Source organism: Theropithecus gelada, chromosome 14 (assembly GCF_003255815.1).
Source record: "Theropithecus gelada isolate Dixy chromosome 14, Tgel_1.0, whole genome shotgun sequence".
NCBI classification, from domain to species: domain Eukaryota; kingdom Metazoa; phylum Chordata; class Mammalia; order Primates; family Cercopithecidae; genus Theropithecus; species Theropithecus gelada.
The window spans coordinates 12,679,258-12,699,648 of NC_037682.1; the positions used below are offsets into that span (position 1 = coordinate 12,679,258).

Sequence of the window (20,391 nt, forward strand, 5' to 3'; positions counted from 1 at the left end):
TACTCAGGAGGCTGAGGCCGGAGAATCACTTGAACCTGGGAAGCGGAGGTTGCAGTGAGCTGAGATTGCGCCATTGCACTCCAGCCTGGGTGACAGAGCGAGACTCCATTTCAAAAAACAAAAAACAAAAAATAAGGGATCAGTTAAATAATGTGCAGTCCTTCCATACAATGAAGTCATCTGCAGCTGCAAAATAAGAATGAGGAACCTGTTTTGCAAGTGACATAGAACAATAATCAAGATGTGTTTTTAAGGGAAGAAAGCCAGGTACAGAGCAGGATGTGTGTGCATTTTAAAAGGATAACAAATGAGAATCCCTATGAGGGTGACGGTTTATACATAGAAAATTTCTGGAAGAACACACAAGAACTGGCAACAAGGTTCCCTCTGCAGAGGGAAACTGGGTGGTGGGGACCAAAGGAGGAGCGACTTTGCACTGTCAGTCCTTTTGGAATTTTGAATTTTGAAGCATGTGAGTGCATTAGCCATTCAAAATATAAATCATGCCTTCAAAAATAAATTCTTATTTCTGTACACTTAAAAAATATCCATTTTATGATTAGCCTCTCCTGGTCCAGACTGAGCTTCAAATGGGCTTTTGGCTCCATGTGAAGTTTCTAGGGGTAGAAATGGCATCTAGGAATACTCAGAAGCTGGGTCCTCATGTCTTCAGTGAGTTAAGACCCCCCCGGGGGTCCCAAGCCTACCCCAAAAGTAAGGGAAGGGGGAGACCGAGGGGCTGCATTAGCACCTGCCCATCCATGGCTTTGGAACAGCTATGAAGTCCTTGTGGACAGGTAAGTCCTCATTACATTCTGCTCCACATCCAACTGAGGCTGGCAGAGAGGTGGGAGCGGGTGGGTGTGAATGGGCAGAGAAGGGTCCTGGTGTTGGGGTCACTACTTCCTCTCATGGAGAGGGGAAGGTTGAACATGCTATATCCTCCCGACAGCCGTTGTCAAATGCCTGCCTCCTCCCCTAGGAATTCTGACTCTGCTGGTACCCAAAGTGTTCAGAATTCCACCAAGAGAAGATTCTCCCCATCACTGAGCACCTACTGTATACCTGTGCCAGGAGCTTTCCCTCTCGATGGCACAGGAGCCTAGGGCAGCCAGGACCTCGATCTCACATGCCACACTCCTTGAGGGGGGCACCATGCTGGCACCTGCCCCTGGGAGAGCAGGCACTCAGACTGGCCCTGTCTCCAGTGTCCCTGGCTGGAGTCCCCTTCCCACTCCCAGGACCTAGTCAGTCCTGATGCTGGAGTGCCTGCAGCCCCCAGTGGGCCCGGCAGCGTCACAGACACCCATGGCAGGGAGCAGGAGCTCCGCTGCCAGGAGACTATCTCCCTGGATTCTGACTCTCTGAGGTGGCAACAATGTGGAGGAAGGAGGGTGCCGCCCACCCCCTCCTGGAGCTGGGGATGGTTGGTGCTGGGCTACTAGAAGTGGGATAAAGGCCCTCTGCCAGGCCTGGTCACTAGGGACCAACTGGTGTACAGTAACCCCTTCCTGGCTCTGTTGCTCCGAGAGGCACTGAAGGTAGGGTTCTCCCTAGGGATAAGGGGCTCAGGGGACAGGTTTTCCTGCACTGCCCACACCGGGGGCCTTCACTTGACTTCACAAGTGGGAAACTTATCACAAAATGTAGTTATAGATTCATTGTGTGCCGAACCTCACAGATTACCATTATAAACTTCGGGAGAAGCGGGGATGGATATCTTCATTTTGCAGAAACTGGGGCTCAGGGAGATGGGGACTTGCCCTGAAGCCACATAGCTGACCCCAAAGCCCCGAACCTCGTCACTGACCTCCCCACACATACACACATACCCAGGCCTCCATATGTGCTTGTATGCCATGGATCAGCTCAGGCAGGGGGCATTGGAGCTCAGGCATAGGGCATTGGAGCCCAGGCAGACATAGGGGAAAGAGCCCTCCGGGAAGTGTGCACAGCTTAAGCAAAAGCACAGAGGTGGGACCATTCAGCAGGGAAGTGTGAAACTGAAGCGTGAGAGTGAGAGGTGAGCTGAGGCTCCAAAGTGTGGAGGGCCACCTTGGGGAATGGAAGGTTAGTCAGGAAGGATGCGGTTTGAACGCCAGGAGGGATGCCTATTCAGGGAGCCCTAGGGCAGCACCCGAGGCTTCTGGCTGCAGGACTGGCAAGATGAGAGGCGTCTTCCCAGAAGACGATGAGCAGGGCAGCAGCGAGGCACCAGCTCAGGCGAAGAAGCCCCGGGGCAGGTGCAGAAGGTGGTAGTTCAAATAGGCTTCTGGAGTCAGGATGGTTGGATTGAAGCCCAGCTGCTTACCAGTGCTGTGACCTTGGGCCAGTTACTTAACCCATCTGGGACTAAGTCATTTTATCTATAAAATGGATATGACAATGATGACAACAATACAGGTTGAATATCTCTTATCAGAAATACTTAGAGCCGGGCATCATGGCTCACACTTGTCATCCCAACATTTTGAGAGGCTGAGGTGGGAGCCCACTTTTACAAAAATTTAAAAATTAGCTGGGGGTGGTGGTGCACACCTGTAGTCCCAGCTACTCAGGAGGCTGAGGCAGGAGGATCACTTCAATCCAGAAGGTGGAGGCTGCAGTGAGTTATGATTGCACCTCTGCACTCCAGCCTGGGTGACAGAGTGATACCCTGTCTCAAAAAAATAAAAAAAGAAAAGAAAAGAAAACAGGCTCACACCTGTAATCCCAGCATTTTGGGAGGCCAAGGTGGGTGGATCACCTGAGGTCAGGAATTCAAGACCAGCTTGGCCAACATGGTGAAACCCCATCTCTACTAAAAATACAAAAATTTGCCAGATGTGGTGACAGGCGCTTGTCATCCCAGCTCCTTGGGAGGCTGAGGCAGGAGAATCGCTTGAACCCGGGAGGCAGAAGTTGCAGTGAGCCAAGATTGCGCCACTGCACTCCAGCCTGGGCAACAAAGCCAGACTCCGTCTCAAAAAACAAACAGCCTGGGCGCGGTGGCTCATGGCTATAATCCCAGCACTTTGAGAGGCCGAGGCAGGCGGATCACGAGGTCAGGAGATCTAGACCATCCTGGCTAACACGGTGAAACCCTGTGTCTACTAAAAATATAAAAAATTAGTTGGCGTGGTGGCAGGCGCCTGTAGTACCAGCTACTCAGGAGACTGAGGCAGAAGAATGGCGTGAATCCAGGAGGCGGAGCTTGCAGTGAGCCAAGATCACACCACTGCACTCCAGCCTGGGCAACAGAGTGAGACTCCGTCCCAAAACAAAACAAAACAAAACAAAACAAAAAAACGGGCCGGGTGCAGCGACTCATGCCTATAATCCCAGCACTTTGGGAGGCCAAGGCAGGTGGATCACCTGAGGTCAGGAGTTCGAAACCAGCCTGACCAACATGGAGAAACCCTGTCTTTACTAAAAATACAAAATTAGCCAGGCATGGTGGTGTATGCCTGTAATCCCAGCTACTGGGGAGACTGAGGCAGCAGAATTGCTTGAAGCTTGAATCTGGGAGGCGGAGGTCACGGTGAGCTGAGACGGCACCATTGCACTCTAGCCTGGGCAATAACGGCAAAACTCCATCTCAGAAAAACAAACAAACAAAAAAAACGAAAACAAGTTTTGGGTTTCAGATTTTGGAATATTTATATTATTCTTATCTGTTGAGCGTCCCAAATCTGAAATCCAAAAGGCTCCAATGAGCATGTCCTTTTAGCATCAGTCATGTGGGTACTCGAAAAGTTTTGAATTTTGGAGCATTTTGGATTTCAGCTTTGGGGGTTCAGGATGCTCAATCTGTTCACGCATGGGGCTGTTGGGAAGACAAAGTGGATAGACACACGTCCAGCACTCAGTGCCTGTTAGGACATAGTAAGTGTCCATCAGTCTCTGCGATTCGGTACTCGGAATCATTACTACCCCGACACCCAGCCCCGCCTCCCAGCCCTGGGCTGCTGGGACAGATTGTTTCTGTTTCCTGCTCTGAGAGGGAGCAGAGGGGATGACATGGGCCAGTGGGGAAGGAGGATCCTCCCCCCTTGGAGATTGACATGTCCCTGGCCCAGACCTACAGGAACCTCACTGGTTTTAGAGCCCTGGTAGGTGACCAGAGAGACAAGGACTGGCCCTGGAGGCTGAATCCCTGCCACACCTGTCTTTGCCCCAATTCTAGGTGGGTGGGGAACTATACACTTGTTTCCCTAGTCAGGGATCACTGTGTCCACTTATCGAGGCCCCACGTCAGACTCCTGTGTCCCCCTGACACACCTGGGAAGAGGAGCGGGTGGGGTGATGTCTGGGCCATGGGCTGGTAGGCACGCCCCGGCAGCTCTAATGAGGTGTGTGAAGGCCACAGAGGCTGCCTTGGCAGCGGTGCGGTCAATAACAGGGCAAGGGAGAGGCGGGCCTGGCGTGATGGCCATGGCAGCCGTGGGCGATCAGCCTTCGCCGACGGTTGCTCGGGTGAGCAAGTGCGCTCCGAGCCATTCGACTATAATAACCCTAATCTGCTCATTACCACTCCCGGAGCTGACGGGTGACTCAGGCATGAGCTGCCAAGGGTTTCTGCCTTCGTAACCCCCATTCCACCCTCCCCCCTCACATCTGTGCAACAGCTGGGCTCCAGGACAGCCAGTTCCCAGCAGACTCTGGCACCATCTGCTTCTCCTGTGGGAGTCAGGCTCCGCAGAGGGTGTGCTCAGGGAGCCTCCTAGAAGAGTGGAGCTAAGGGACACCTGGTCTAGTGTTAGGGAGCTCTGTTCTCACTCTGCTCCCCAGAGGGGGTGCAGGGGTCCAGGCTGGGGGCTCAGGAGGCTTGAGTCCTGATGGATGTTAAATGACTTGTTTCCCTAACGCCTGAGACTCTAGGTCTCCCCATCTGCATGATGGAAGGGCTGTCTGGCTCCCTCTCCACTTCTCCAGCCAACCAGACCTAGTGCCAGACAGTGTTTTTCCCATCTGAGGGCTGGGGCGCCTGTGTGTTGTGTGTTGGGGTGTGGGGTGCATTAGAGGACAGCTGAACTGCTGACTTCTATGGAGTGTGACAGGGTACAGTAGAAGGGGAAAAGGCAGAGGCATCGCCTCCTAGTACCTTTTGCTCCACCCAGCCCCAGGCTGCCTATCAATTTGGGGATTCTCAATCCCCCTCTCCTGCTCCTGCTGGCTTTTGAGACTTGTTCTGCATGGCTGCCCCTTCCTAGAACTGGGAGGACCATCAGGATCGTTGGTAGTCACAATAGAAGCTAAGGCTTACTCAGCACCCACCTTGAACCCTTAGAAGGCATTGTGTTGGCGGTCACAGCAATCCAGCTAGGTTGGCGCTATCATCCCAGTTCCCAGATGAGAGACCTGAGGCACAAAGGGGTTACAGAAGGTCACACCACTAGCAAATGGCAGCTCTGGGGTATGAACCACAATGCATGTGACTCTGGGTCTCCTCACAGAACCACAGAGCCACACGTGGCCCCAGTGTACAGTTGGAGACGGAAGACTTCCCTTCTAAAGAAGGAACACACTGAGACTGGAAAACCTGGCTGCCCCACATGACTTTGTGCCCACCTGGCATGCAGTAGACACTCAGCAATTGCTCAGGGCCTAAAGGACTCATCAGACAAACTGCTTAAATCGGAACTGCTCTGGTGGAAGCAAAGATGGGGTCCCGCCGGGCGCGGTGGCTCACGCCTGTAATCCCAGCACTTTGGGAGGCCGAGGCAGGCAGATCACGAGGTCAAGAGATCGAGACCATCCTGGCTAACACAGTGAAACCCCATCTCTACTAAAAATACAAAAAATTAGCCAGGCATGGTGGCGGGCGCCTGTAGTCCCAGCTACTCAGGAGGCTGAGGCAGGAGAATGGCATGAACTCGGGAGGCGGAGCTTGCAGTGAGTGGAGATCATGCCACTGCACTCCAGCCTGGGCGACAGAGTGAGACTCCGTCTCAAAAAAAAAAAAAAAAAAAAAAGATGGGGTCCCATAAACCTCCCTCCCAGCCTCTCATTTTCAGAGAATGAAATTGAAGTTGAGAGGGGGAAGGGACTCCCAGGGCCACTCATCAAGTTGGTGGCAGAGTCAAGACTAGAACTCATGTGGTGGGATGTCCCCAGGGGAGCAAGCCGGGAGAGGTCAGGAGCAGGTGGAGGGCTCTCTCCCCTCCCAGAGTGGGTTGAGTTACGCCCCTGCCCCTTTCCTCAAGCTGAGCCAGAGAGACAGGGGAAGAGGCCTGGAGACGCGGCCTGGGCTGAGCCATCTGAGCACCCAATGGGCAAGTGCACTGGGCTCCACGGGTTCCCACCAGCCAGTGCCCTACATGGTCCTCTTGATGGCCTAGTCCAGGGACAGCCCATGTGTGTGTAGTGCAGAGCCACCTCGTTCCCCACTGTTGACACACCCGACTCCCTTATTCCATCAGTAAACACTGGGCCTGGAGAGACAGTCCAATTGGCTGGCAGTGTCCTCCTCCCAGCTCCACTCCTTGCCTAAACAGACAGCTCTGTTTGTCCTCCCTGCCCAGCCACCAGAACTTCATTGTCACCCAGATCCCTGCCCTGTAAGCAACTCACCTCCTCTCACTCCCACAGAATACCCGTGTCAGAGCTGGAGAGGCCGATGGGAAACTTTTAGGACAACCTCTAACCCCCTACCAAAGCAACACCACCTCCACTTTTTTTTTTTTTTTTTTTTTTTGAGACAGAGTCTCACTCTGTTGCCCAGGTTAGATAGAGTCCAGTGGAGTGATCTTGGCTCACTGCAACCTCCACCTCCTGGGTTCAAGCGATTCTCCTGCCTCAGCCTCCCAAGTAGCTGGGATTACAGGTGCATGCCACCACTCCTGGCTAATGTTTATATTTTTAGTAGAGATGGGGTTTCGCCACGTTGGCCAGGCTGGTCTCGAACACCTGACCTCAGCTGATCTGCCCACCTCGGCCTCCCGACCTCAGGTGATCCACCCGCCTCAGCCTCCCAAAGTGCTGGCATTACAGGCGTAAGCCACCACGCCTGGCTACCACCTCCACTTTTACAAATGACAAAACAGAGACCCCAGAGGGGAGGCGTGGCAAGAGCCATGTAGAACAGGAAGGCAGGCCTCACCTCCAACCACTCACTGCTGGGCGTGGCCTCTGTGTCTTGGCATATGCTGTTCCTTCTGCTAGGACAGCCCTTCCTCGATGAAGCCTCAGCCCACTGAATGAATGACAACTTTGGCTGTACCCACACAGTTGTCTCTATTGTGGCTCATGATGCCCGGCCCCCTTTCCATCACCCTGCAAGCTTCTGAAGCCCGAGACCTGGGTTGGTTCATTGCAGATCCCCCAGCTCCCAACCCAAGGTGCCCAGAGTGAGCTACTGACAAAGGCTTGGACATGAATGAATCGGTGGGCTTGAACCACAACAAATTCTCTCAATCCTGGCCCAGCTTGGACCCCCAAATCCCAATCCCTGTTCTCCTAGGCCAAAGCTATTCTGAGAGGTCTTTCAGGCCCCTGTTTCCAGATCCCAGTGGGCTTTGAAGACACGGTCTCCCTTGCTTCCCCTGGGCCTGGGCCCCGCCTGGGCAAAGCCTTCTCTCAGTTGTTGTGGGTGAATCATTGGCAGGCTGTAAACAGCTCTATGGAGCACTGGCTGTACCACCAAGGCCCTGGCACTGATCCTAGCCGCGCCAGGGGGATCTAAAAGAAGACATGGCTCCCACGCACCCACGATGGAAAGGAGAAGGTGGAATAGAAACAGGGGGGAGGCTTCCAGATTTGCATACCAACACGTGCACAGGAGTCTGTAATGCAGCCCAGCCTAGGAGGGGATAAAACAGAACCTGGAGGACAAGAAGGGGATGAATCAGAAAGCCTTCCAAGAGGAAGGGACCTGCAGCGAGGAGGTGGGGTGGCTTCTGGGAGTTTAGAAACCACCAGTATTTACTGAGCACCTACTATGCAACAGGCACTGCTCCAGGGCTACAGGTACTGCCATGAACAAAACAAAGACCCTATGCCGCGCAGGACAGAAAAGCAGAGCAGGGCCAGGGTGTGGGCAGCTGCCTTATGTATCATTTGCAAGATTCTGTAGCAGGCCAAGAGCTTGGAGACTTTTCCAGCCACTTAACAGATGAGGAAACCGAGACCCAGAGAGGGCTGAGGAGTTGCCTGGAGTTGCACAGGAAGACAGGGCAGAGGCAGACCCCAGGCCCTGCGTGTGGGCTCAGAGGTGAGGATGCCTCTTTGGCCTTCAGAAAGGACAGGCTTTGACCTTCAGGAAAGACCTGAGCTCAGTCCCTCCCCATGTGGCCCAGGTGGGGCCTCATTTCCACAGTAGGTAGTTGGGGGCTGGCTGAGGGAAGGACCCCTCCCCTCCTGCCCCCCAACTAGGGGTCCCAGGGCACTCAGAGAAACAGCAGAGGCTTGTGAGGAAAGCCAAACTCGAGTCACTCAGCGGTGGGTTCCCCAGGGCTACACCTCCTCGCCTCCCCGTCTGTAGATGGGCAGCTCTGACTCCGGGCTTTTGGCCTTTCCAAGACCAAAAATGTTGCTTCCTTTCCTCCCCCAGGAGCAGCCAGCTGGGGCCGACAGCATGGTCTGGCGTCTGGAAACTCAGACTTCTTCCAGCCCCACACCCCACCTACACCAGCCCCAGCACAGAGCTTGATGTCTGCTGAGTGACTCGCTTTCCATGGCTTCAACAGCCTCGGCCGCAGCAGGGTCAGAGCGCGGGCACTGACTTTTCAGACTCTCACTCTGCTAAGTGAACATTAGACCCACATTACATAGCCGCTGAAATTTGTGGCTGCCTCCTACAAGCCATTTGATAAGTTCTTATTGTCACCTCCCCCTGGTTTGCATGCACCCTCAGGGACTGGGGCAGCTTGTTCACTCAGAGCCAGGGTGCTGCCAGGGGGTAGGAGTGGGGCATGGGTGGCACAGAGCCCTGGCTGGGAGCTGTGGCCCATCTGTGTTGCCTTGAGCATGACGCTTGCCCTTTCTGGTTTCACCTGGAAATGGCTCTCCAGAACGTGACTCAGCTTTCCTGTTCAGCCGGCCCCCTCACTGGTCTGTTCCTAGGCATAGTCCTGGGCTTTGGACAAAGGAGCCTCTTCTGAGGTCACTAAACCAGCCCCCAGCCCTAAACCTGCCCCAAACAATTTGTCATCCCAGGCCTCTTGGACCTCCTCCCAGAGCTTCCCAGTATCCCGACTCCAAAGCTATCCTTTCCTTCTCTGAGCTCTCACCTCGCCTTGTCCAGGTTCTGTCCAGACAGCGTCCTGGGCCACTGCACAGGTGGGTACTCCATGGGGTTCTGGCCTCCTTTACATTGGAACCCCCTGCACAGGCCTGGCACACAGTCGATCTCTATAGATGCCCATTCAGTCACTCACAATTCAACAAACAGCTCTTTGGGCCAGCTTTGTACTCAGCTCCACACTGGGCCTGGGGATAGATATTAGAGGCTAATAAGGCACAGCCTTACCCTCAAAGAGCTCCCTGTCTGAGGAGAAGAAATACAATGACAAAGCAGGTGATTCGTGCCCTAATGGGGGAAGCCCTGGGAGCAGCGGGAGCACACAGCAGTGCTACCTCACCCTGGGGAAATGAGGGAAGGCTTCCTGGAATAGGCAACATCTAAACTGAGACCTAAAGAATGAGTAGGAGTTAACCAGATAGAGGAAGCAGTTCCAGAAAGAGGGAGCACCCAGGCAGAGTTCTGGAGTCTAGAGATAGCACATGGACTCTGGGAAACCTCAGGAGTGGGGCTGGCCTCTTTGCTTCTTCTGTTGACTGGCTTTTCCTCACCCCACTAAGAAAGAAGGGGAGATAGTTCTTTCCCATTGGGTGGGCTTCCCAGACCCCTATCCCTGCCAGAAGAGGTCCGATAACTCCCAGGTGGCTGGTCACTTACCACATGCACCTAACCTGCCTATCACTTCTCTGCTCTAAGCCTCAGCCTCAGCCTCATCTGTCAAATGGGGTGGGGCACTTACGCCCCATGTCATTCTTACGAGAGACCTGGAGGAGACAGGAGAAGCCCTAGCCCTTCCCCTGCCTAACTAGGGGTGCAGCCCGGATTGGGTCTGGGTCTGCAGGGGGAAGTGGGGTGGGGGAGACCCTGAGTGCTAGTGCCCACCAATCTGAGCCCAGGCCGGCCACAGACCCCTGGCTTCTCTTCCATCTCAGGAGTCTTTCTCCCTCAGCCCCCTCACTCCCAGCCACGTTGGAAGATGATAAAAAAAGAAAAGAAAGAAATGGTCCTCCCACTACCTGGCAGGCGTGCCCACGATGAGAAATGCCTTTCCAGGGGAGCGTGGTCTCTGCAGAGCCCTTGCCAACCCCCAGTCCTACCTGTCGTGATCCTCTGGCTGCTCCCTTGTGTTTTCTCCCCCTATTCCCACCTCCACCTCACTGGCTGGAGGGAAGCGGGGAGAGAAAACAGCCTTCACGGTGGGGCTAAGGACTCAGAGACTAGGCATGGGGGAACGGGGGACAGAGGGTGGGAGGGGAACCCCAGGACCAGCTTGAAGCAAGTCATTCTTCCCTTCCTGGTTCATAGGGAGGTAGAAGTGAGGGGTGGGAGTGGAGTACCTGACCCTCATAAACTCTAGGACAAATTCAAGGCCCAGAAAGGGCTGGGCCCCGATGAAGGGCTCAACAAGCTTATAGGATTAGATCAGAGAGCCAGGGGGACATCAGGGACATCAGCAATGGTCTTATCCAGCAAACGTGCAAACTGAGGTCCTAGAGGGGCCAAGACTTCCCCAATCACACAGCAAGTTAGAGGAGGCAGAAGCAGGACTAGAACGTGGGCCTTCTGTATCCAGTCCCAGTGGTGGGAACGGAATGCAGGATAACTTAAAGAGGATGGTGACAAAGCCAGGTCAGGATGCCACGGAGGTCAGAGTCCAAGCCTGACCATGGCTTTTATTCCTCCCCTACACACTGAGCTCCTGTCCCACCAACTTGGATGCAATAACGAGGAGAAGAGAAATTCTTGCCTGGATCTTCTGGGGAGCCAGATTTCCAGGTCTTTCAATGTTCCAGAATTGCAGAAATGCTGGAAGGAACCTCCTGGATCACCTATTCATGAGAGAACTCAGGCCAGGGAGAGGAAGGCCGTGCCAAAGGCCAAGCCCCAGTGAGTGACCCACGCATGTCTCAGGTTCCCAGACCAAGGCTCTTTCTGGTGTATCACAGTGGTTAGGAGGCCAGGCTATGGATGGGTCTGACACACCTGGGTTCGAATCCCTGCTCTGCCATTCACTGGCTATGGGACCTCACTTTACTTCTTAGTCATTTATCTGAGCCTCAGTTTCTCCACCTGTAAACTGGAGATGGCAGCACTTACCACATAGGGTGTTGTAAGAATTTAATGCAATAACATTAGTTCCATGGGGACAGACTCTGTCTCCCTTACTATCGTCTTCTTAGCATCTAGAACACTGCTCAGCACATAGTAGGTCCTCAACAAAATGGAACAGTCATAGTCATTATCACGCTGTACTATGCTGCTTCTGGCTTGATATCAGTAGCAGGGGCAGAAACGGGATGACCTCTTTTATTCCACTGGCCCCTGAAGAGAAGCCAGAGTCTGGCTGTTGCAGAGGGAGGCCACCAGCCATGCTAGAAAGAATGGCTGTGCAGCCTTAGACAAGTTCCCTCCCCTTTCTGTTTGGTTTCCCCCCAGCACAAGGAGGGCATTGCTAAGTGATGACTTAAGTCCCCCAGCTTGAGGACTGCTCCTGGACCCTGTGCCATGGCTCTGCCTGAGATAGTTAAATTTTCTCCTCTGGAATGCCCAGAGGAAAGGGCTGAGGGGCAGGGCTGGGCATCCCAGATGAGAAAAGGGGTGGGGATGGGGCAGTGGCCAGGCTCTGCCAGGCTCCTGGGAGCCTTTGCTCTATTAGGCGGTCAGCTTATAGGACACAGGAGTGATCAGGGTAGCCAGGCGTCAGTGCAGGCACCAGCCTCCGCTGGGGCCTGAGAATGAAGCTTCTGGTGGATGATGGCTGGTTCATTAAGGGGATGAAGGGCAAGCCTGGAGACTTGCTGAGCACTTCATCTGCCCCCACTCCCAGGCCAGCCTCACACTACCTGGCACTTAGCGGTTCCCTCCCCAGCAGGCACTGGGGAATGGTGAGGAACCTTGATGCTCTCATAACAGTCTCCAGTGCCCGCTCTGCCCATTAGCTCCTGCTCCTTGCGGCTCTTTATTGTGAGGGAGGCTTTATTGCTACCTCTGGGTTGTAGGGTGGAGGGTGAAGTTCTAGGAGCAAGAGGCCCTGGCTGGGCATGACAGAGCCGGTTCCCTGCAGGACTGGGAGCCCCCTCCCAGGGCTGCCAGCTCCCAACCTGGGGTCTTGCCATGGTTTGTTGCCAGCCAAGTCACATTTGTCCCCGTGAATCCTCTTGTCCCCTACACACACACACACACACACACACACACACACACACACACACACGCTGACCACACCCTCAGCAGAGCTCCACCCTACTCCTGGCATCAGGGCCTCTGGGGAGGAGCTAGACAGCTAGGCTATTTTCCAGGGGGTTTCAAAGGCCCAGATCTGGAGGTTCATGAGCCCAGAAAGCTCTGGGCTCAGGAGAAAACACAGCAACACCCTTCCCTGAGCCCTTGGAGGAAATGGCCTCCAGGGGCCAGGGAGGAAAAACAGGAAGGGCCAGGCTGGGGAGGACGTCCTGAGGGTGGGGACGGGGAAGAGGGCCAACCTATCCCTGTCTTCCTCCCTACACTAGTGGGCTCTGCAGAGGGAGCGGCCAGCGTGGTCCTGGCCTTGGGCTGTGCTAGGGACTGTCCTGGGCTGCACTGGGAGGTCTGTCCTCAGCTGGTGGCTGCCCACCTGAGAGCTTCCTCAGGGATCCCAGTTCACGTGATGGGAGCTGAGCGCTGGGGTTAGAGAGTCAGAGTCCTCCGTGGGTGGGGGCAGAGCTGTGACACCTGCCCTCCTCTCTCCACTCCTTGGCCTGTGGGGGCCCCAAGCAAACTCCCCTCCCCTCATTCACCCTTCACTCTTCATTTACTGAGCCCTCCTCAGTACAAAATAGCAACAACAGAGTAGAGGATAGCAATAACACAAACTGCTTCCTCCTACCTCTGCCTCCACTTTACAGATGAGAAGACTGAGGCATGCGGACAATGAACGAAAACAAACAAAAACTTTGCCCAGGTTACACAGCCAGTGAGCACTGGAGGAGAATTCAAATGCTGGCTGCCTGCCGGACTGCATGGGGCTTGCTGGTAACCCTTTCCTAGAGCAGTAAAGGCTTAAACCTCAGTGGGGTCAGGGAGCCCCAGGAGCCCGGAGGTGGGCAGCTGACCCCGGCCCGAGTGGGGCAAGAAGGCTCACGGCTGGCGATCCTTCACACTTACCACTGAGTCCGTTCACCCTCCCCTGCTCGTGGGCGACTCACGCTTTCTCACGATCTCCTCTCCTCAAACCCCACCCCACCCTCCCCCGTCCTCACTCTCAGCTGTTGACCTTGTTTTTCTCACTCCCTGAAGACAATCCAGTCTCTCAGAAGTACTTCCAGATTTGCACGGGCACATCCGCCCCCACCAGCCTCTGCACCCACACATTGCCTCCCCGAGTCCTAGGAGAGATGACTGTCCACGCCTGCCCTCACCCACCACCCAGGCAGGCACCAGAGCCCAGTCCCTCTGATCAGCAAGTCATCCCGTCTCAGTTTACCGAACCATTCCCGTCAGTGGCTGTTTTTCCTCCCATCTTACACATACCTGCTCTTGATCCTGCTTCCCCTGTGGCTGCCACCCAATTCCTTGTTCCCCTCTGCAACAAAACTCCTCCCAGGGTTGTCTTTATCCACTATCAGCGGTTCTTCTCCTCCTGTTCTTTCTTAAACCCACTCCAATCTGGCTTTCATCCCCACCACTCTATCAAAAATACTCCTATGGGCCTTGCATGCTGGCTGATACCTGTAAGCCCAACGATTTGGGAGGCCGAGGCAGGAGGATTGGAAACCTGGAGTCTGAGACCAGCCTGGGCAACACAGCAAGACCCTGTCTCTACAAAAAAATTTTAAGGCTGGGTGTGGTGGCTCACGCCTGTAATCCCAGCACTTCATGAGGCCGAGGAGGGCAGATCATGAGGTCAGGAGATCAAGACCATCCTGGCTAACACGATGAAACCCCATCTCTACTAAAAATACAAAAAATTAGCTGGGCATGGTGGTGGGCGCCTGTAGTCCCAGCTACTTGGGAGGCTGAGGCAGGAGAATCGCTTGAACCTGGAAGGCAGAGGTTGCAGTGAGCCGAGATCACGCCATTGCACTCCAGCCTGGGCGACAGAGTGAGACTCTGTCTCAAAGAAAAAATAAATAAATAAATAAAAATTAGCCAGGCATGGTGGCGCACATCTGTAATCCCAGCTACTCAGGAGGCTGAGGCGGGAGGTGGGATGATCGCTCAAACCCAGGACGTTAAGACTGCAGTGAGCTAGGACCATACCACTACCCTCCAGCCTGGGTGACAGAGTGAGACCCCATCTCAAAAATAAATAAATAAATAAAATGCTCCTACCAAGAAGGAGCTTCTCTATGGCTAAACTCAACTGTCAGTTCTCAGTCTTTCTGCCACTTGCCCCTGACCCCATGGCATTTGGCAGCGTAGCCCTCCCTCTTCCCTGAAACACTCTTTCCACTGGGCTCCTAGGTCACCTGCTGTACTCACTTGGTTTTCTGTTACTTCTCTCACCTTTCCCTCTCCGTCTCCTTTGCTGCTTTTTTCTCTTCCTCCAGACAGCCCAACATGGGGTGCCTCAAGCCCAGACTTTGGTTCTGATCTCATTCCTCATTCCTCTGGTGAGCTCACCCAGTCTCATGGCAACAGCATATATACACCAATGACTTTCACATCCATACCTCTAGCCTGGACCTCAAATGTTCCACTGTCCACTCAGCATCCTCTCCCTGCACTAGATAGCTCAGGTCCAACGCGTGCCAAGCTGAGCACCTGTTCTCCGTTACACAACTCGCTCTGACACATGCCTTCTTCACAGGGATGCCACCTTCCCCAGTGGGCAAAAATTGGTTCTTGGGGGGACAGAAAAATATTGATATTACAATGGTTTGTAATTTTCCAAAGGGCCAAAGTACATGAACATGTATACGTCATAGCTGTGGTGTTAAAATTCCATTGTGGGCCGGGCGCGGCGGCTCACGCCTATAAACCCAGCACTTTGGGAGGCTGAGGTAGGTGGATTACCTGAAGTCAGGAGTTCAAAACCAGCCTGGGTAACATAATGAAACCCTGTGTCTACTAAAAATACAAAAATTACCCAGGCATGGTGGTGCACACCTGTAATCCCAGCTATTCGGGAGGCCGAGGTAGGAGAATCGCTTGAAATCAGTAGACAGAGATTGCAGTGAGCCCATAGCCCATATCACGCCACTGCACTGCAGCCTAGGCTATAGAACAAGACTCCATCAGGAAAAAAAAAAAAAAAATCTGTTCTGCGGGGAAGTGATTAGAGAAAAATGTCTTCAAAGGCTCCTGAGGGTGGGTGATAGTGAAAAATTGATTGAGAAAAGGCACTGCTCCAACACAAACCCCATTTCAGCCAATGGCAATCCAAGCCTTCCATGGCTCAGGCCAAAGCCTTGGAGGCGATGATCTCGGCTCCTCCCTTTTTGAAACAACCCACGTCCAATCCATGAAGAAATCCAGTTGGTTCTGCCTTCAAAATAGATCCAGAATCCAAGCCCTCCCAACCACCCCCACAGCACCCACCCTGATTCGAACCACCATCATGTCTTGCCTGGATTAGTGCAGCAGTCCCCTGACTGGTCTCCCTGCAGCTGCCCCCGCTCCCTACACACACACCCAGAGTGATCTTTTTACAATATACGCCAGCTCATGTCCTTCCTCTTACAAAAGACACTCCAGTTGCTTCCCATCTCCCTAAGTTCTCATAGTGACCTGTCCTCCCCTCTCCCCCCATACTCTCCCCCCACACTCTCCTGACCACTTCCTTCCTCCCTCCGCTCCAGCCCCACAAGCCCCCTTGGTTTCCTCCAACAAACCAGGTATTATCCCACCCTACAGCGTTTGCACTGGCTGTTCCCTCTCCCTGGTACACTGTTACCCAGATAACTGCAGGGCTAAATCCCTCTCCTCCTTCAAGTCTTTGCTCAGATGCCACCTTCTCAATGAAGCCTGCCCTCATTACCCTGTCTCAACATCGCAATCCACCCCCAGATAACCCTCACTTCTCTCCACCTTTTCTTTTCCCAAACACTCACCACCTTCTAACACACTATAACATTTCCTTCTTTTGCTCGTTGCTGATTGCTATCTCCCTCTGCTAAATGCCAGCTCCTGAGGGCAGGGATCTTTGTTTTGGTCACTGCTGCATCTTCAGCATGACGACAGAGCCTGGCACACACTAGGTGTGCCTGATACACCCTGGACACTCACTGCAGCCTCCTGCCATATCTGCTTTCTGATTTTTCCCACCCCAGGTTCCATCATATCTCCCCACCTTTGAAACCACATTTCCCTGTCCCTGAAATGCCCCCCACGCCCCCATCCCTTAGTGAGCTCTTTCTCAGCCTCAGAACTCTCTCAAAGATGACTTCGCCTCTCTGGTTAGGTCAGGAAGGGCCCTGCCTGCCAGACAGGGAATCTGAGCTTTTTCCTAAGAGCAATTATGGATCCATGGAAGGGCTTTGAGCTGAAAAGCAACCTGGTCACACTTGCGTTTTGCTGCCCTTAGGATAGTGGACAGGAAGGGAGCCAGGCTGGAGGCAGAGGAGGAGACCTAGGGAGGAAGTCGATGCAAGATGGAAGGACCGGGGCTAGGGCCATGAATGAGGGGCAGCAGAGGCTGCGAAGGACTGGAGCCAGGAAGGAAAAAGACCAGGACTCACCACCAACAAAATGTTTCCAGGTAAGGAAAAGAGGGAAAATAGGGACATGGCCAAGGTCTCTGCTTTGTAGGGTCAGGGTTGTGGTGGTGCCTTAGCTAAGGACAGGTCATGGGGGAGCTTCTCTCCTATGCGAGAAGCTTCTCTTCTCTCTCACTACAGCTTCCATCCCCTTTCACTGAAGCATCTTGTACCCCAACACTTCTGGCCATAAAGAGGGAGGTCAATGGGGATTTGGAGAGGGATGGGCCTTCCCCAGGGGAACACAGACCTCAGACCTGGAGTGGAGGGAAGGGGCTCACACAGAGGTCATTTTCAGAAAACAGGCCTTAAGGCTGTTCCCCAGAAATTAGAGAGGAACTTCCGGCCGAGAAGCCCATACTTGCCTCATGTTCTGCATAGCCTTGTTTGACCAGAAAGACAAACAGGACAGGGAGTGGCCTTTGTGACATTTTATGAGGACTCCCCAACTCAGCCCAGGGTGTGGCAGTCAAGAGAAGACAAAAGGCATCCCCTAGCCAGACACAGCTATCCCTGGAGCATCTCCCTGGAGGAGCCAGAGACCCTCAGAATCATCTCATGGTATGTCCTCATGTTGCAGATGGGGAAACTGAGGCCCAGAGACAGAGAGAAGCAAATTGCCACAGGGCACAGTTGATATTACCAGGAGGGAACTGAGGCCACAAGGAGAGGACTTATCTGGTCTGATAGGGATAGACTAATAATGGCCCCGGTATTTGTATAGTTATTTTCTTTTTTTTTTTTTTTTTTTTTTTTTTTTTTTTTTTTTTTTTTTGAGACGGAGTCTCGCTCTGTAGCCCGGGCTGGAGTGCAGTGGCCGGATCTCAGCTCACTGCAAGCTCCGCCTCCCAGGTTTACGCCATTCTCCTGCCTCAGCCTCCCGAGTAGCTGGGACTACAGGCACCCGCCACCTCGCCCGGCTAGTTTTTTGTATTTTTTTTTAGTAGAGACGGGGTTTCACGGTGTTCGCCAGGATGGTCTCGATCTCCTGACCTCGTGATCCACCCGTCTCGGCCTCCCAAAGTGCTGGGATTACAGGCTTGAGCCACCGCGCCCGGCCTGTATAGTTATTTTCTTCCCAGGCGTTCAGAGCACTGCACGTCCATGATCTCATTTGTCCACAAGACATCCCTCTGGGATGGGCGACAAGGCGACTTCATGCAGATGTGAAAATGCTCTGTCATCCCCCACCGCCTGCCCCCAATAACCTTAATTTTCTTTTTCAGTCTCTATTATGTCCCCTTTCTTCCCATAACCAATTTAATTCAACAAAGATTTACGAGGCTACTGCTTGGTGCAAGGTGCTGGGCATTTGGGAAGCTTCAGGATTTCCCCAGGGCCAAGGTCATTGCTCTGCTTTCTGTAGTCCCAAAGCACTGTGTTCAGACCTGCATTTGTACACATCCTATTGTCTCCATACAGCTACCATCTTGGAGGGCAGGGCTTGGTCTCGTTCAAGCTTGCACACCCCCATAGTGCTCAGGCCAGGGCCTGGCATTCGGGAGCCTGGAGAAATCCTTGACCAGGGCCATGTTTCCCTGAATCCACCTGTTAATGCACTTGTCGCACTGTATGACAATTCCTCAGAGAAGGAGCAGGATTCTGTATATGCAGTGCCTAGCACATAGCAGCTACATCATTAATATTTGCTGAAAGGATCAATAAAAAATGTGAAAGGAGGAAGATGAGGGTGGATAGTAATGGGCGATCCTTGCCCTGAAAGAGCTCCCCGTCCGTTGCAGGGGTGGAGCAGGTGGGCAGAAAGCGGGATTGAAGAGCTGTATAAATGCTATCAACTTGGACAATTCCATCACCGACATGCTGAGAAGTGCCATGGGGCTACAGAAGAGGGGAGTTCAAACTCACCTGGGAGAATCAGGGATGGCTCCCTGGACAAAGTGACAGTGAAGACGGGCTTTGAAAGGTGGAAACCCATAGGGAGGAACTCAGTTTTTAGCTGAAGGCAGGGCACTGGGCAAGACGAGGAGGTCAAAAGTCATACTGGGGCAGACTCTGTCTCAGGCTAAGCTGCTCCTTTCCACAGGCGCGGGGAGCCATCGAAGGTCCAGGGGCTGAGAAGACAGTAGCGCAATTGGATCTTGTGTCTCAGAAAACCACAGAGAGGCGGGGCGCGGTGGTTTATGCTTGTAATCCCAACACTTTGGGAGGCAGGCGAATCATTTGAGGCCAGGAGTTCAACACCAGCCTGACCAAGATGGCAAAACCCTGTCTCTACTAAAAACACAAAAATCAGCCAGGCATGATTGCAGGTGGTTGTAATCGCGGCTACTCAGGAGGCTGAGGCATGAGAATGTCTTGAGCCTGGGAGGCGGAGGTTGCAGTGAGCCAAGATCATGCCACTGCACTCCAGCCTGAGTTACAGAGCAAGACTCTGTCAAGAAAAGAAAGAAAGAAAGAAAGAAAGAAAGAAAGAAAGAAAGAAAGAAAGAAAGAAAGAAAGAAAGAAAGAAAGAAAGAAAGAAAGAAGGAAGGAAGGAAGGAAGGAAGGAAGGAAGGAAGGAAGGAAGGAAGGAAGGAAGGAAGGAAGGAAGGAAGGAAGGAAAGAAAGAAGGAAAGAAAGAAAGAAAGAAAAGGAAAGGAAAGGAAAAAGAAAACCACGGGGAGGGAGGGCATGGATGGAAAAGACTGGGGGAGGCAAGTGACTGGGCAGGAGCCAGGTGAGGTGGAGGGTGAGCGGCTTGAGTGTCTGACTTAGGGAGGTGGCTCAGGAGTCTGAGAAGCGGGTGTGAGAGGCTGGGCAGAGAAAAGGGTCTGAAGGATATGGACACTAATTAGGTGTGGGGGAAGAGCAGCTGGAGGATTTGGGGAACCGATGTGGGGCTTGAGAGAGTGATGGGGCCTTAGCAGCTGTGGGGTAACTCCAGGGAGGTAATGAGTTTCCTCCACCTGGTGGAGAGGCTTCACTAAGTACACAGCTGCGGAGCTTGGGAGGGAGGTCAGGGCCCCAGAGACAGTGCTGGGAATGGGGATGAAGCAAAAGCTGAGGCCGTGGGAGTGGATGAGGTCACGAAGAGAGTGGGTGAGAAAGAAAAGGGAAGAGAGGACGGAGCCTTGGGGGACGCCCACCGTTGGGAGGGGTGGGAGCAGGAAGAGAGCGGGAAATGAAGCAGCCAGGAAGATGGGGGTCCCCCATTCTTCCTCCTTTCCAGGGTGCTCGGCCTCTGCGCCCCCTCACCTCCCACGGGCCACACCCAGCTGAGGAGCAGGCTCTGTTGCCTGCTCAGCCTCCAGGAGAGCTCTGAGGAGTCGAAGGCAGGAAAGCCCAGGCATTGAAGGTTTGGGCTCTAGACCTGGTTGAAGCTGGTGTGACTCCCACCTGTCCCTCCACCCCGCCTGCTGCCCGACCTCAGGCAAGCCACGCCCCAGGCAAGCCACGCCCCTCGCCTCCTCAGCCCCCTCGCCTTCCTAAGAGGATCACAACGGGACTTCCGTGACTATTAAATGGGATAATGCGTGTTATGCACTTGGCACCCGGGC

General features: G+C 53.6%; 1 long non-coding RNA gene across 1 annotated transcript; it reads right to left on the minus strand.

The window, feature by feature from the left end:
* Window positions 1-321: 321 nt before the first annotated feature.
* LOC112607348 lies at window positions 322-20,211 on the minus strand. The gene is made up of 4 exons (XR_003115764.1): window positions 20,090-20,211; window positions 11,204-11,290; window positions 5,257-5,340; window positions 322-2,366 (listed from the first exon to the last, which is right to left on the minus strand). It is a non-coding gene; the product is annotated as an uncharacterized LOC112607348 (long non-coding RNA).
* Between the last annotated feature and the right edge of the window lie 180 nt (window positions 20,212-20,391).